Source organism: Stegostoma tigrinum, chromosome 30 (assembly GCF_030684315.1).
Source record: "Stegostoma tigrinum isolate sSteTig4 chromosome 30, sSteTig4.hap1, whole genome shotgun sequence".
Lineage (NCBI taxonomy): Eukaryota > Metazoa > Chordata > Chondrichthyes > Orectolobiformes > Stegostomatidae > Stegostoma > Stegostoma tigrinum.
Window position 1 is genome coordinate 8,650,215 of NC_081383.1, and position 14,366 is coordinate 8,664,580.

Consider the following 14,366-nt stretch of genomic DNA (forward strand, 5'->3'; position numbering starts at 1 on the left):
TAGAATTTGAAGGCACTTTTTTTATGATTTAGTCTGCAAGCAGCAATATGATGACAATCAGATGATGTTGGTTGAAGGATATATATTGGCCATGACACGCTCCTGCTAACATTGCTCCCCACTAAAGCATTCATTCTGACCAGGCCCAGTGGTTTTTACATTACAATTGTGTGAGGTAACTGCCCAATTATTGAGTGTGGGAATCAAACTATCAGTGACTTTTTTTTAAACTACATCATTGTCAGCTTCCTATATGCAGTCTAAAAACTGAAGGCACTGTGGATACTGTAAATCAGAAACAAATTTCTCTTTTTGTTCCTATATACTGTCTCTCTGCATTGCACTGAGATTGCAAAAAGGCATTATGATGAGTCTTTTTTGCCAAAAGTCATTTTCTGAATGCCATCTGAAATTCCTTCTCCTGAAACTTTCCCTTTTTGTTCACATTTGCCCCTGAGCCCATCAGTATCTGTGGTATTTTAACAGATCCTCAACCACACCAAATGGAGACACCTATAAAGAAAAGGTGAATTGCTCAAGTCATCCCAACTTCCCAAACCCTATTCACCATCTACAAGGCACAAGTCAGGAGTGTGATGGAATACTCCCCACTTGCCTGGATGATTGCAGCTCCAACAACACTCTAGAAGCTTGACACCATCCATGCACAAAGCAGTCACAGCTGCAAACGTCCACTCCTTCCACCACTGACGTGCAGTGCGTGCTATCCTCACTGGAACTCACTGAGGCTCCGTTGAGAGCATTTTCCAAACTTACGACCTTTATCGCCTTGAAGGAGAAACACTATCACCTCCGACTCCTCCTCCAAGCCACATACCATCCCGACTTGGAAATCTATCACAGTCTGTTCATTGTTGTCGGGTTAAATGTTGGAACTCCATCCCTAATGGTAATTTGGTGTACCTACACTAAATGGACTGCAGTGTTTCAAGACGGCAGCTCACTACCACTTTCTCCAGGACAATTAGGAATTGGCGATGAGTTCTGGCCCAGCTAGCAATGCCCAGATCCCATGAATGAATAAATAAAGACACAACCCTATCTTACATCACAATCCATGCAGCAGGAATTCCATTATTAATTCCCTTGATTACAGTAAGTTGACAGAATAAGCACTTACATTTATACAGCGTTGTTCATGATTACACTCCATGATTGATAATGTTGTAATTTTTAAGTGATGGAGGAAATGCAACAGGCCAATGCGCCTACAGTAAAGTCACACAGTCATGTGATAACAATGCAATCCATTTTTTGTTGTATTGATTGAGGGGTAAATATTTAGCAGGAAACCAGGAATAACCCCTATTCCAGTCTTCTTTGAAATAGTACCATGGAACCTTTTACACTCACCTGAAAGTGATGGTGCTTGATCGCAAATAAGGAGAAAAGAAGTTCCAACAAGAGGAGGCTAGTTATTAGAGGACACACGTTTTAAACTGGCCAAAGAGACATGGGAGTTATTTTACAAAGTGCGTTGTTAAGACCTAAAATGTGCTCTTTGAATGGATGGTAGAAGCAAATGAAATGGTACCTTTTAAAAGGGTAATTCATATGCTTGAGAAATATTATCTGTATTCTTACAAAGTAAGATTTTGATTTATACTGATAAAAATTTCAAAGGATGAGAGTGATCTTAAAATGTAAGACTCTGCAGGTAATGACAGGGTAGAGGCTCGGTAGATGTAAGAGTCTAAAACTAGGAGGCACAGTTGAAAGTAAGGTGTCTCCCTTTCAAGACAAAGCTGAGGAGAAATTTCTTCTCTCAGATGGAGGTTAATCTTTGGAATTCTCTTTCCCAGACTAGGGAGCTAATCAGATTAGCCATGATCTTATTAAATAGTGGGGCAGGTTCAACAGGCTGAATGGCCTCCTCCAGTCCCTTTTTTGATGCTAGAATTTTATAAAAGAAAAGTATTGTGCTGGGCTTTGGGAAAGAGCTAAGGGTAATGGAACTAATTGGTTAGCTCTTCTAAATCGCTGACAAAAGCATGATGCAGCATATAGATTCTTTCTATGCTAATTAAGTCTACTATCTTACTGACCATGTTAATTAAAATAACTTGCTGATATTAAAACCTCTTTTTCTGTTTTGAGGTCTCCAATGTGCACTGAAAGGAGATAGCAGAGAGATCTGTATCAGTTGCTGAAAACCCCAATTTCGAGGCACAGCAGGATCATTCCCCAGACAAGTATCACCACCCTGACACCATCAAGTATAAATCATGCTGAGTGCAATGGGAATGTAGAAAGGTCAGATGGTAGGAAGTACAGAAAGTGTACGGGAGTCATTGTGTTAAGTACATTTCTGTCAATTCTTAAATTTTTCTCCCACTGAAGTCTATGAGGACTTTTAGGATTTTATGTTAATGGTTGTAAATTGGGCTGCACATAATCTGTTAAAAGGAGGAGATCCATGGAACTTTTCTATGCTTCTAAAAGTTATGCCATCATTAAAGTGCCATCCTTACTTAACTAATGACGCTGACTTGCAAAAGGATATTACAAGAAGTAGTTCAGAAAGGATGAAGTTTCAAGACCTCTGATCCAAGAGGTCCCCCAGTGTGGTGAAGAAAAGGACAGTAAGACCATAAGATGGAGCAGAAGTAGACCATTCAGCCCATCAAGTCTGCTCCAGCATTCAATGATATCATGGCTGGTCTGATCATTCTCAACTCCACTTTGCTGTCTTTTCCCATAACCCTTGAATCCCTTGCTGAATAAAAATCTCATATCAGCCTTGAATATACTTAACAACCCAGACTCAACAATGACATTAGACAGTCAATCAAAAGGTCATTCAAAAGCAACACCTACAGCACAACCACCAAACATCAAAACTCTTGATGCTCCTCCAATTCTAGTTTCTAACTTGAGTGTCACCAATTTTCTTCACCATTGGCAGTCATGTCTTCTTCTAAGACTAATCTCTGGAATTCTCTTCCTTGCTACTATCCCTCTCATTTAAGATGCTTTTGAAAACATAGCTCTTTGGTCGTGCCATAACATTGTCTTATATGACTCATTGTCAAATTTTATTTGATTACATCGCATTGGTACACTTTGGGATGTTTCATTCGGCTAAGAGCACTACCTAAATGCAAGTCGTGGTGACCATTTGTTGAATAGCTTCCAAACTGGAGGAAGAATCAATGCAAGCAGGACAAAATGGTTCCGGAAATGGTGCGAAGAGCCTTCAGTATTAGTACAGTGAAGTTACAGAATAAAGGGTTTAGAAAAGTTTCATTGAACTCTAGGTAGTTCAGGAGAGGGAACTGAGAGGAACAATGGCCCTGGGCAATAGAGAGATCCTTCCTAAACATGGATTCTCGTGACCCAATGACCTGCAAGAAATATCTTTACTTTAACAAAATTCATCTGAACAATGAAATAATGACATCCTTGACACACTTCCAAAATCAAATTGATTGTGACCTGTAACTACCTCATTGGTGATAACAAGGTGTCGAGCTGGATGAACACAGCAGGTTAAGCAGCATTGGAGGAGCAGGAAGGCTAATGTTTCGGGCCTAGACCCTGCTTCAGAAAATGGAATTTTCTGAAGAAGGGTCTATGTCCAAAACGTCAGCCTTCCTGCTCCTCTGATGCTGCTTGGCCTGCTGTGCTCATCCAGCTCTACACCTTGTTATCTCAGATTCTCCAGCATCGGCAGTTCCTACTATCTCTGAAACACTACTTCATTGGCATTCTGTTCTTCCCATTTTGAAGCTAACAGTTGACAGTTACTTACCAACAATTTCACCATAACGGGATAGGATTTTTCTTCTAGACAGTCTGCTGGAACTATAAAAACAATTAACTGGATTGCATTTATCAAGTCTAATATGCCACTGTCTATTAAAAGCTCTTAATTCACAATTGTTGCAGTTCACCCAAGACTTGGATATTGCTCTCACATCGGCTTCTACTTTGCCCCTGGACAAGATCCAAGAAATACCTTGATAGGTAATGCCTGTCTTTCTCACTCTCTCTACTGTTGAATTGCTCTCTCACATTGACTCTCCAATTCCTCTCATCTGCCAATCACTTCCTAATTTTTTAAAAGGATATTAATTTATGTGTGCTCTGCCTTGAGGCATGCTCTTAGATCCTCTGCTAGTGCTCCATCTGGAGCCATTCCCTTAGCTTTTCCTTTTGATGGTGGTTTTCCATTACTTTCCATCACTCTCAGAGGCAGGACAGGGAGAGAAGTCCTAGTTCAGCTCAATCAGGACAGGATGCAAACCCACACTGCTACTGTTGTTCTATACCACCATCTGAGTGAACTGACCCCTGACATAGATTCGACAGCATGGAAACTAGCTGTTTAGCTTCAAGCAGTCTATTTCATTGTTTATGAATCATATAAGTCTCCCCCCACTTGCCCTTGTCTCTACTAGCATAAACTTCAAACCCCTTCTTTAAGCGTCTATTTAGATTTTAAACACATCTTTCCTATTCATTTCAACTACTCGTTGCAATAGTATGTTCCATATTCTCATCCCTCTGTTTGGTAAATTGGTGTTTTCTGAATTCCCCATTGGATTGCTTGTTGACTGTGAATTGTTGATGGCTTGGTTACACTTTTTCTCACAAGTGCAATATTGAAGATCCACATCATACTTGGCCAAAGAGATTTCTTATAAATCCTATATTTTCCCAATGAGTCAGAGTATTTGCAAAGGGATCCTTTGGCCCATTATGTTCATGCCAGTCAAGCAATCCAATAGTTATGATAATAAAATGTGAGGCTGGATGAACACAGCAGGCCAAGCAGCATCTCAGGAGCACAAAAGCTGACGTTTCGGGCCTAGACCCTTCATCAGAGAGGGGAATGGGGAGAGGGAACTGGAATAAATAGGGAGTGAGGGGGAGGCGGACCGAAGATGGAGAGTAAAGAAGATAGGTGGAGAGAGTATAGGTGGGGAGGTAGGGAGGGGATAGGTCAGCCCAGGGAAGACGGACAGGTCAAGGAGGTGGGATGAGGTTAATAGGTAGATGGGGGTGCGGCTTGGGGTGGGAGGAAGGGATGGGTGAGAGGAAGAACCGGTTAGGGAGGCAGAGACAGGTTGGACTGGTTTTGGGATGCAGTGGGTGGGGGGGAAGAGCTGGGCTGGTTGTGTGGTGCAGTGGGGGGAGGGGACGAACTGGGCTGGTTTAGGGATGCAGTAGGGGAAGGGGAGATTTTGAAACTGGTGAAGTCCACATTGATTTACAATCCGACCCCACCACCCAAGACATTTTTCCATCCCCACCCCTGTCTGCTTTCCGGAGAGACCACTCTCTCCGTGACTCCCTTGTTCGCTCCATACTGCCCTCCAACCCCACCACACCCGGCACCTTCCCCTGCAACCGCAGGAAATGCTACACTTGCCCCCACACCACCTCCCTCACCCCTATCCCAGGCCCCAAGATGACATTCCACATTAAGCAGAGGTTCACCTGCACATCTGCCAATGTGGTATACTGCATCCACTGTACTCGGTGCGGCTTCCTCTACATTGGGGAAACCAAGCGGAGGTTTGGAGACCGCTTTGCAGAACACCTCCACTCAGTTCGCAACAAACAACTGCACCTCCCAGTCGCAAACCATTTCCACTCCCCCTCCCATTCTCTAGATGACATGTCCATCATGGGCCTCCTGCACTGCCACAATGATGCCACCCGAAGGTTGCAGGAACAGCAACTCATATTCCGCCTGGGAACCCTGCAGCCATATGGTATCAATGTGGACTTCACCAGTTTCAAAATCTCCCCTTCCCCAACTGCATCCCTAAACCAGCCCAGTTCGTCCCCTCCCCCCACTGCACCTCACAACCAGCCCAGCTCTTTCCCCCCACCCACTGCATCCCAAAACCAGTCCAACCTGTCTCTGCCTCCCTAACCGGTTCTTCCTCTCACCCATCCCTTCCTCCCACCCCAAGCCGCACCCCCATCTACCTACTAACCTCATCCCACCTCCTTGACCTGTCCGTCTTCCCTGGACTGACCTATCCCCTCCCTACCTCCCCACCTATACTCTCTCAACCTATCTTCTTTACTCTCCATCTTCGGTCCGCCTCCCCCTCTCTCCCTATTTATTCCAGTTCCCTCTCCCCATTCCCCTCTCTGATGAAGGGTCTAGGCCAGAAACGTCAGCTTTTGTGCTCCTGAGATGCTGCTTGGCCTGCTGTGTTCATCCAGCCTCACATTTTATTATCTTGGAATTCTCCAGCATCTGCAGTTCCCATTATCTCCAATAGTTATGATCCCTGGTTTCGAATTCCCCCACAAGAGGAAACACCTTCTCAATGCCCACACTGTTGATTCCTTTTCTAACTGTAAAGTCTTCTTGGGTGGACAGTGCCAGTTTTTTCTGATAATCGCAACCTCTCAATGTGAATCTTTATTATAAATCTTTAATTGCATCTTGATTGTAGAATTTTTGCCCTTACATTTGACTGCTGTTGCATTTATCACCCAAATTATTCCCTTTTCCCGCACAACATGTGGATTCAGGCCTTGCATACAGTCTCACAAGCACTGTTTGTGCGAGGGACTGTGCCATCTGTATGAGCTAAGACATTGAATGTTATTATTGGACCTGGGTCTGATCCCTTTCCCACCCAAAGTCTACAAATGGGGTATAGCAGTGAGGGGACAGATGGGGAGATCATGGGTGTAGTGACATGTTTTATCATTTCAAACCCAGGACACTTGGGGACAGTTGTTGCACTCCCCAACTGTTGCGGTGAGTCAACTGAGCAAAGGTCAGGGATCAAACTGTGACCACAATATGGCTCAGTACAAGGACACACCCATTCACAAACTACTGCCCAATGTCAAGTAACACCTTGGCTATAAGTTGCAGTGATGGTCGAGATAGCTGGAGGTGGATACCCTTCTCTGATGACTCAGAGGTTCTGTCCTGTCAATCAGGTCAATGATATCACTTGTGACACTATTTTTCAGCTCTTGCAAATGCCCCACTTTGCAAAAACAAGAGGGAAGCGGTATGGAAGAATGCAAATCAGCCAAAACCCACCTTTTGTTGGAAGAGATTTTCTGGGCAGGAATGCCCCATCACCTGAATCTTCAAGACCCATCTTCAGACTATTTCCATTCATAAATTTATCATCATCAGGAATATAATCTCAGCAGGTCATGTGTGGTGTAGCCAATGCTGCCCATATATATGTTAGCAGAACACAGATATTATCTGTGATGCTGACACATACTAATCATATAAGCATAAATATTTAGAAGCAGGAAATGGCCATTCAGCCCCTTAAGCCTACCCTGCCAATCAATAAGATCATGGTTGTTCTGATTATTTCACTGTCCCACCTATGCCTGTTTCTTAACAAGAATCCTTCCATCTCCACTTTACGAATATTCAAAGACTCTACCTCACCACCTGTTGAGGAAGAGAGTTCCAAACAATGACAACCTTCTGTGAGAAAACACTTCTCCAGCTCTCTGTCTGAAATGGACAACCTCTTATTTTTAAACATTGACCCCCAGTTCTTGCATCTCCAAAAAGAGGAAGATTTTGTTCTCTCAGCATCGATCCTGTGAAGACCACTCAGGATCTTCATGTTTGAATTGCCTTTACTCTTCTAAACTCCAGCAGAGATAAACTTAACTCATTCAGCCTTTCCTCATAAGGCAGCCCATAGACACAGAAGCACATTAATGAAACTGCTTATACTGTGCAGCAGTTGAGGGTTTGATGGAACATTTTTTTTCCAACAAGTACATACTGAGAGTTTGGGTCTGTAGCCGTGGCAAAGGCATTTCAAGGACAAATTCAACTGCTTACATTTACAAAGTGTTTTAAATGTAATAAAATGTCCCAAGGCATTCCACAGCAGCGTGTTCCAAACAAATTCTGATACCGGCCATACAGGAAGATATTAGGATAAGTGACCAAAAATTGTGTCAAGAAGGTAGCTTTTAAGAATAGCCTTATAGGATGAATGAAAGGTTCAGAAAGGAAATCTCTAGAGCTTGGGTACTTGGCAGCTGAGGCCCAGTATTGGAGTGACAGAAATGGGTAATGAGCTAGAGGCTAGAATTGGAAGAGTGCAGATGTCTGTGGACTGTTCAGGGAGTTTGAGTTACATAACAACATAAGAATTAGGAGCAGGAGTAGGTCCATTCAGCTGGCTCTGCCACCTGCTTACTCACCATAGCCTTCATCCCTTTACTGTTCAAAAATCTATCTCTGGTTTAACACAAACAAAGTTGCTGGAAAAGCTCAGCAGGCCTGGCAGCATCTGTGAAGGAACGATCACCGGACCTGAAACGTTAACTCTGTTTTCCTCTTTCACCGATGCTGCCAGACCTGCTGAGCTTTTCCAGCAACTTTGCTTTTGTTCCTGTTTTACAGCATCTTCAGTTCTTTTGGCTTTTATCTTTGATTGAAGATCATTCAATGAGTAGCCTCAACTCCTTCACTGGGCAGGGAATTCCATAACCCTTTGGATCAAGAAGTTCCTCCTCAACTCAGTCTGAAATCTGCTTGCCCTTATTTTGAGGCAATGTCCCCCCAGCTCTAGTTTCACCCATCAGTGGAAACAACCTCCCTGTTTCTATTTGAGTTAGACAGAGCTCTTGTTGTCTTACCTTGAAAATGGCATTGATTTGCTTTCATTTAGGTTTGTGTGCGGTGATACTCTCCCTGTATCTCTCCCATCTTCCGGTCTACCTTGTTTACCATTTTTAAATCTTCCAAATTTACAATTTGCTTACGATTTTTGAAAATTTGTGCGTTGAAGGGACCTACACTTGTGTTTGGTGCCCGGACAGAGAGGAGGGGTTGGGCAGCTCTGTGTATTTGCACTCTATCAAGTGAAAGGACTGTGAGCTGACAGTTCACCACATTCCCTGCAAGGCCTCATATTTTGCTGGCTCTTTTGCTACCATCCTCATTTCCCTTCCTTAACCCTTTGAGGAGATGGTGTGGAAGTAATACTGTCACTGACCCAGAAATCTAGTGGCCCAGGTTAATGTTCCGAAGATATAGGTTCAAATCCCACTTTACCAGCTGGTGGAATTCAAGCCTAGTTAATAAATCTGGATTATAGTGACTATTCCAGCCATCATCAATTGTTGTACAAACTCATCCTGTTTCCTGATGCTCTTTCAGGAAAGAAATTTGCCATTCTTAGCTGGCCTGGCCTACATATAATTCCAGACCCATTGCAATATGGTTGACTCTTGACTGCCCTTCAAAATGATTGAGCAAGCCACTGAACTGAAGGGGTAATTAGAGATAGGTAACTTTTATTTGTTCATAGGATGTGGGCATCACTGGCGAGTCCAACATTTATTATCACCCTTAATTGTCCAGGGGCCTTATCAGTGACATTCACATCCCATGAAAGAAAAAGAAATGGCCAGCTGTGCTTTTCTTTTATTCACTTCTGGGTTATGGGCATTGTTGGCTGGTCAGCATTTATTGACCTTGAGAAGGTGGTGGCGAGCTGTCTGAATTGTTGCAGGTCACATGCTGTAGGTTGACCCATGATGCCCTTAGGGAGGGAATTCCAGGATTTTGACTCTGTGATAGTGGGCGAACTGTGATATATTTCTAAGTCTAGATGATGAGTGGCTTGGAGGGGAACCTGCAGGTGCTGGTATTCCATGTATCTGCTGCCCTTGCCATTCTGGGTGGAACTGGTTGAGGGTTTGTCTAAACAGCCTTAGAGAATTTCTGCGGTGCATCCTGTAGACGGTACATACTGCTGGTACTGAGCTTTGGTGGTGGAGGGAGTAGATGCTTGTAGATGTAATGCCAGTCAAGTGGGCTGCTTTGTTGAATGGTGTCAAGCTTCTTGAGTGTTGTTGGGGCTGCACTCATCCAGGCAAGTGAGGAGCATTCCATCACACTCCTGACATGTGCCTTTAGATGGTGGACCGGCTTTGGGGAGTCAGGAAGTGAGTTACTCCCTGTAAGATTCCTAGTTTCTGACCTGTTCTTGTAGCTACAGTACTTACTGTGACTAATCCAGTTCAACTTCTGGTCAATGGAACCTCCAGGATGTAGTGTACTGAGGCACAGAATGGGAAACCTTTTCTGAGATCACTTAACAAAGTGGGTCCTCCCACCTCAATCCCAACCCCCATCTCCTATCTACCAACCTCATCCTGCCCCCTTGACCTGTCCGTCCGCCCTGGACTGATCTATCTCCTCATCAGAGATAGTAAGAACTGCCGATGCTGGAGTCAGAGATAATATTCCAAATGTGGGCTGACTAAAGTTCTACACAGCTGCAACATGACCTGCCAATTTTTATACTTTATGCCCCAACTGATAAAGGCAATCTTGCCATATTTTTCAACCAAGCTTACGAACTTGTGAAACTAGATACAATTAGTGGAAGCTTGCTCACTGTAAGTATTTTGCTACACTTTCTGCTTTACAAAAGTGGCTATATTCCAAGTAGCATTTTGTTGTCGCTGAGGGGCTCTTGGGCATCTTGAGGTCACGAAAGATGTGTACTGCAAATCTTTTTAACCGAACACTCCCTTAGCCTCAGCACTCACGCCTAGCATTGAACATCAAGAAAAGCCTCAGGGTAAGGTTCTTTGCTGAGGGCTGTGGGAATGTGTTGCCAAGGCAAGGAATAGATTTACACCAATGTTCATATTTTCACTCAGCAAAGTGATAGGCATGTTTGAACTAGATACTGTTTTTAAATCAAAATAGGTGACTGGTACTTCCAACCAGCGACACTTGGCAGCTCCGAATTGTCAGAGGTGTTGCAAGGCTACACACTTGGATAGTCTGTCATAATAACCAGACTTCAAGATGATTGTTCGAGAGGGATTATCAGGACAAGGTTACAAGGGTAATTCTGAAACAGTTATCAGGCTGCCTGTTGACAGAGCCATCAATCCTAATGCTCTGCAGAGGGACTTCTATGTAGCAGTGATAATGGGATAGCGACTTCTATGTGGCAATTGCTGACAACCATTCCTTCTTTTTAATTTCTCACCTTCCCAACAGATGGTACAGAGCAATTTGCTTTATTTATTCACTTGTCTTTTAGTTGAAATGCCGCCTCCCACCTCCAGTCTCCCCAGGTCAAATGAATAGTATTTGGACCCTTGCGTAAATCAATACAGCTCATGGTCTACTGAAAAGCTGGAGAATACTCTTGGGGAGATGCGCTGCCCATTGCCTTACCTTTCCCCTTTCAAATCTTAGACTCAGCTGCTGGAGTGTACAATGAAGCATGAGGAGCCTGGTGAGCCTCATCAGAGATAGTAAGGACTGCCGATGCTGTAGTCAGAGATAACACTGAAGTGTGGAGCTGGAGGAGTACAGCAGGCCAGGCAGCATCAAAGGAGCAGGAAAGTTGACATTTTGGGTTGGATCCCTTCTTAATTTATTTCTGAGCTCCCTTTTCCGAACGTCAACTTTCTTGCTCCTCTGGTGCTGCCTGGCTCGCTGTGTTCCTCCAGCTCCACACTGTGTTATCTTGTGAACCTTATGTTTGTCCTCAGCACATAGGCACCTCTGCCAAGGTAGTAGTGGTGCAGTAGGAATGACACTGGGCTAGCAAATCCTGAGTAAAAACCAAAAGAACTGCCAATGCTGTAAATCAGCAACATGGAATTGCTGGAAAAGTTCAGCAGGTCTGGCAGTATCTGGAGAGAGAAATCAGAGGTGATGTTTCGAGTCACGTGGCCCTTCCTCAGAACCAGGACAATTAGGGAAGGAGCAATAGATGCTGGCCCAGCCAGGGATGGCCATATTCCATGAATGATTATGAAGGAAATTACCATTCATCCTTTGTTTCTGTGCCCCCTTGGAGGATACTAAGTGCCAATCACAAGCTCAATCCCCCTTCTTTGAGGAACATTAATGAACCAGTTGTGATTTTACACCAACTCTTCATTGATCATTTATGAATAAAAGAATTAAGAGCAGGAGTGGACAAGGTGACTCATTAAACCAGTTCACCATTCAATGCAATCAGCTGATCTTTTCCTTTGGCTCCACTTACTTCAAATCAAACGCATTAAAAAAAACAGTAAACTGATCATCATCACTTTGCTACTATTTCCCAAATCAATCCTTTCAGAGATATTATTAGACATCTCTGAAGCAGGAGGGACTTAAACGCATGCCCCTTGTTTCAGAGACAGCGACACTACTATTGCACTATAACAGCCCTCCATCTTCACATTGCTGCTTTTGGGTTTAAATTGCTGCATACTTCCTACATTACACTGATGACTATACTCAAAAGAAACACTTAGTTCAAACAATACTAGCTGGACAAGGGTAAGGATTAAGCATAGAGGTAAGGGTGGGGGTGGTTGTTGGAGGGGTCTGGTGATTCACAGTCACCTATAACTTACACTTTATCTTGCTGAATCACAAAACTACGATCACTCTCAGTCCAGCACAAACACATAAACAAGCTGTCCTGCAAATATGGGACCAAGGGTGCACCTTAAGCAGTCTGGTGGCTCAGTGGTTAACACTGCTGCCTCACAGCACCGATTCCACCGTAAGGTACTACCTGCATGGAGTTCAGACATTCTCCCCTGCGGGGTACTCCAGTTTCCTCCCACAATCCAAAGGTGTGCAGGCTAGGTGGTTTGGCTGTGCTAAATTGCAATGCAGTGTTCAGGATGTGTAGGTTAGGTGGATTAGCCATGGGAAATGCAGGGTTACAGGGATAGGGTAGAGGAGTGGGTCTGGGTGGGGTGTTCTTCAGAAGGTCGGTACGGATGATGGGCTGAGTGGCCTGCACCCACACTGATTAAGGACCATGGCAGTATAAAATACGGCACAACCTTTAAAATAGGAGACTGAAAGTGTAGCTCTGAGGAAGCGTTCTTATCAAGTGTGAAAGGCTAATGGTCTTTTCTCTCTTCACACAGACTTTACCAGACCTGCCGAGTTTCTCTAGCATTTTCTGTGTTTCGTATGCAATTAATAGTTTCTACTTTAATATGTGTTAAAACAAAATTGTGCTTCTAAATGAAATATGAAATATACTCAAACTGTGATAAATATGTTAAAGTTCCCATACACAAAAAGGAGAACTGGAATAATCGATGGCCTTTTTCCATTCCTGCTCTGGTTGTTTGCTCCAGGGCAGATCCTGCACAGCAGTACTAGCAGTTGTCTGCAGGTGGTGGCACTGAGCAGTTACTGCTGGTGGCTCACTGGCACCACCTGCAGAGAATTGGAGGTACAGCAGTTATTTGGAAATGGGAATCAACTAATGAAGAAAATGAACTAATCATTTGTTTCCCTGTCATTAGCTGACCATGAGAGAGTACAGTTTGGGACAGCTTCCTGAACCATGGTGAAGGGACTTTTTGACTCCCATTAAACAGGTAGGGAGCTCCACGATTAGCCTAATGACAGTGAATAAAACTAGCTGTTTACCAGAAAACTCAGAATACTGCGTAGCTTAGAAGCTGAAAAGGGAGCCATTCCCATGGCCCTGTCCTGTTAGGCATAAAGGTCACAAGTTCAGAACATACTGTGAGGGGAAAATGCCATCATGGTTGGCTCAGAAGTTAGCACTGCTGTCTCAAAATTGGGACCCAGGTTCAAAGCCTGCCTTGGGCAACTGTGTGGAGTTTGCCCATTCTTCCCGTGTCTACGTGGATTTCCTCTGGATGCTCCAGTTTCCCCTCACAGTCTGAAGATGTGCAGGCTAGGTGGATTAGGCATGGGAAATGCAGGGTCTGGCTGGGATGCTCTTCAAAGGGTCAATGTGGACTCAATGGGCTGAATGGCCTGCTTCCACACTGTATGCATTCAATGAGTCATCTAGATTGCAAAGAAACATGTACAGCAATGAGCGTCACTGTCTTCAGGCCAGCTTTACTTTATCTTATCTAGAATAATCTGTTAAGACATGGCCTCATACGTTGGTTACCATTGAGGAGAGGGCTTCCCCATGTTAACTCTCCCCAAAAGTACTTCCTCTTGGCCGATCCTCACTGCTTCTTTCAGAGATAGCAAGAACTGCAGCTGCTGGAGTCAGAGTCAATGGAGTGGTGGAACTGCAGGTCAGGCAGCATCAAATGAACAGGGAAGTCGAAGTTTTGGGCCTGGATGGCTGGGGGCACACTGTATTGTCACTGCTTCCTTATAGGCTTGTGCAATCATTTCATGTACTCTGATAGAAGGGGCAGCAAAGTGGAGTTGAGATCAGCAATATTCCCATTGAATAGGCAGTCAGACCTAGGGGGCAGCAGCCCACTCTCAGTTCTTATTGAATTCCTTTTCGAAAGTCATCATTGAACCCACATCCATTACACTCTGCACATTCCAGATCCCAACCATTCACTGCACTAAGAAGCTTTCCCTAATGTTGTTGATATGG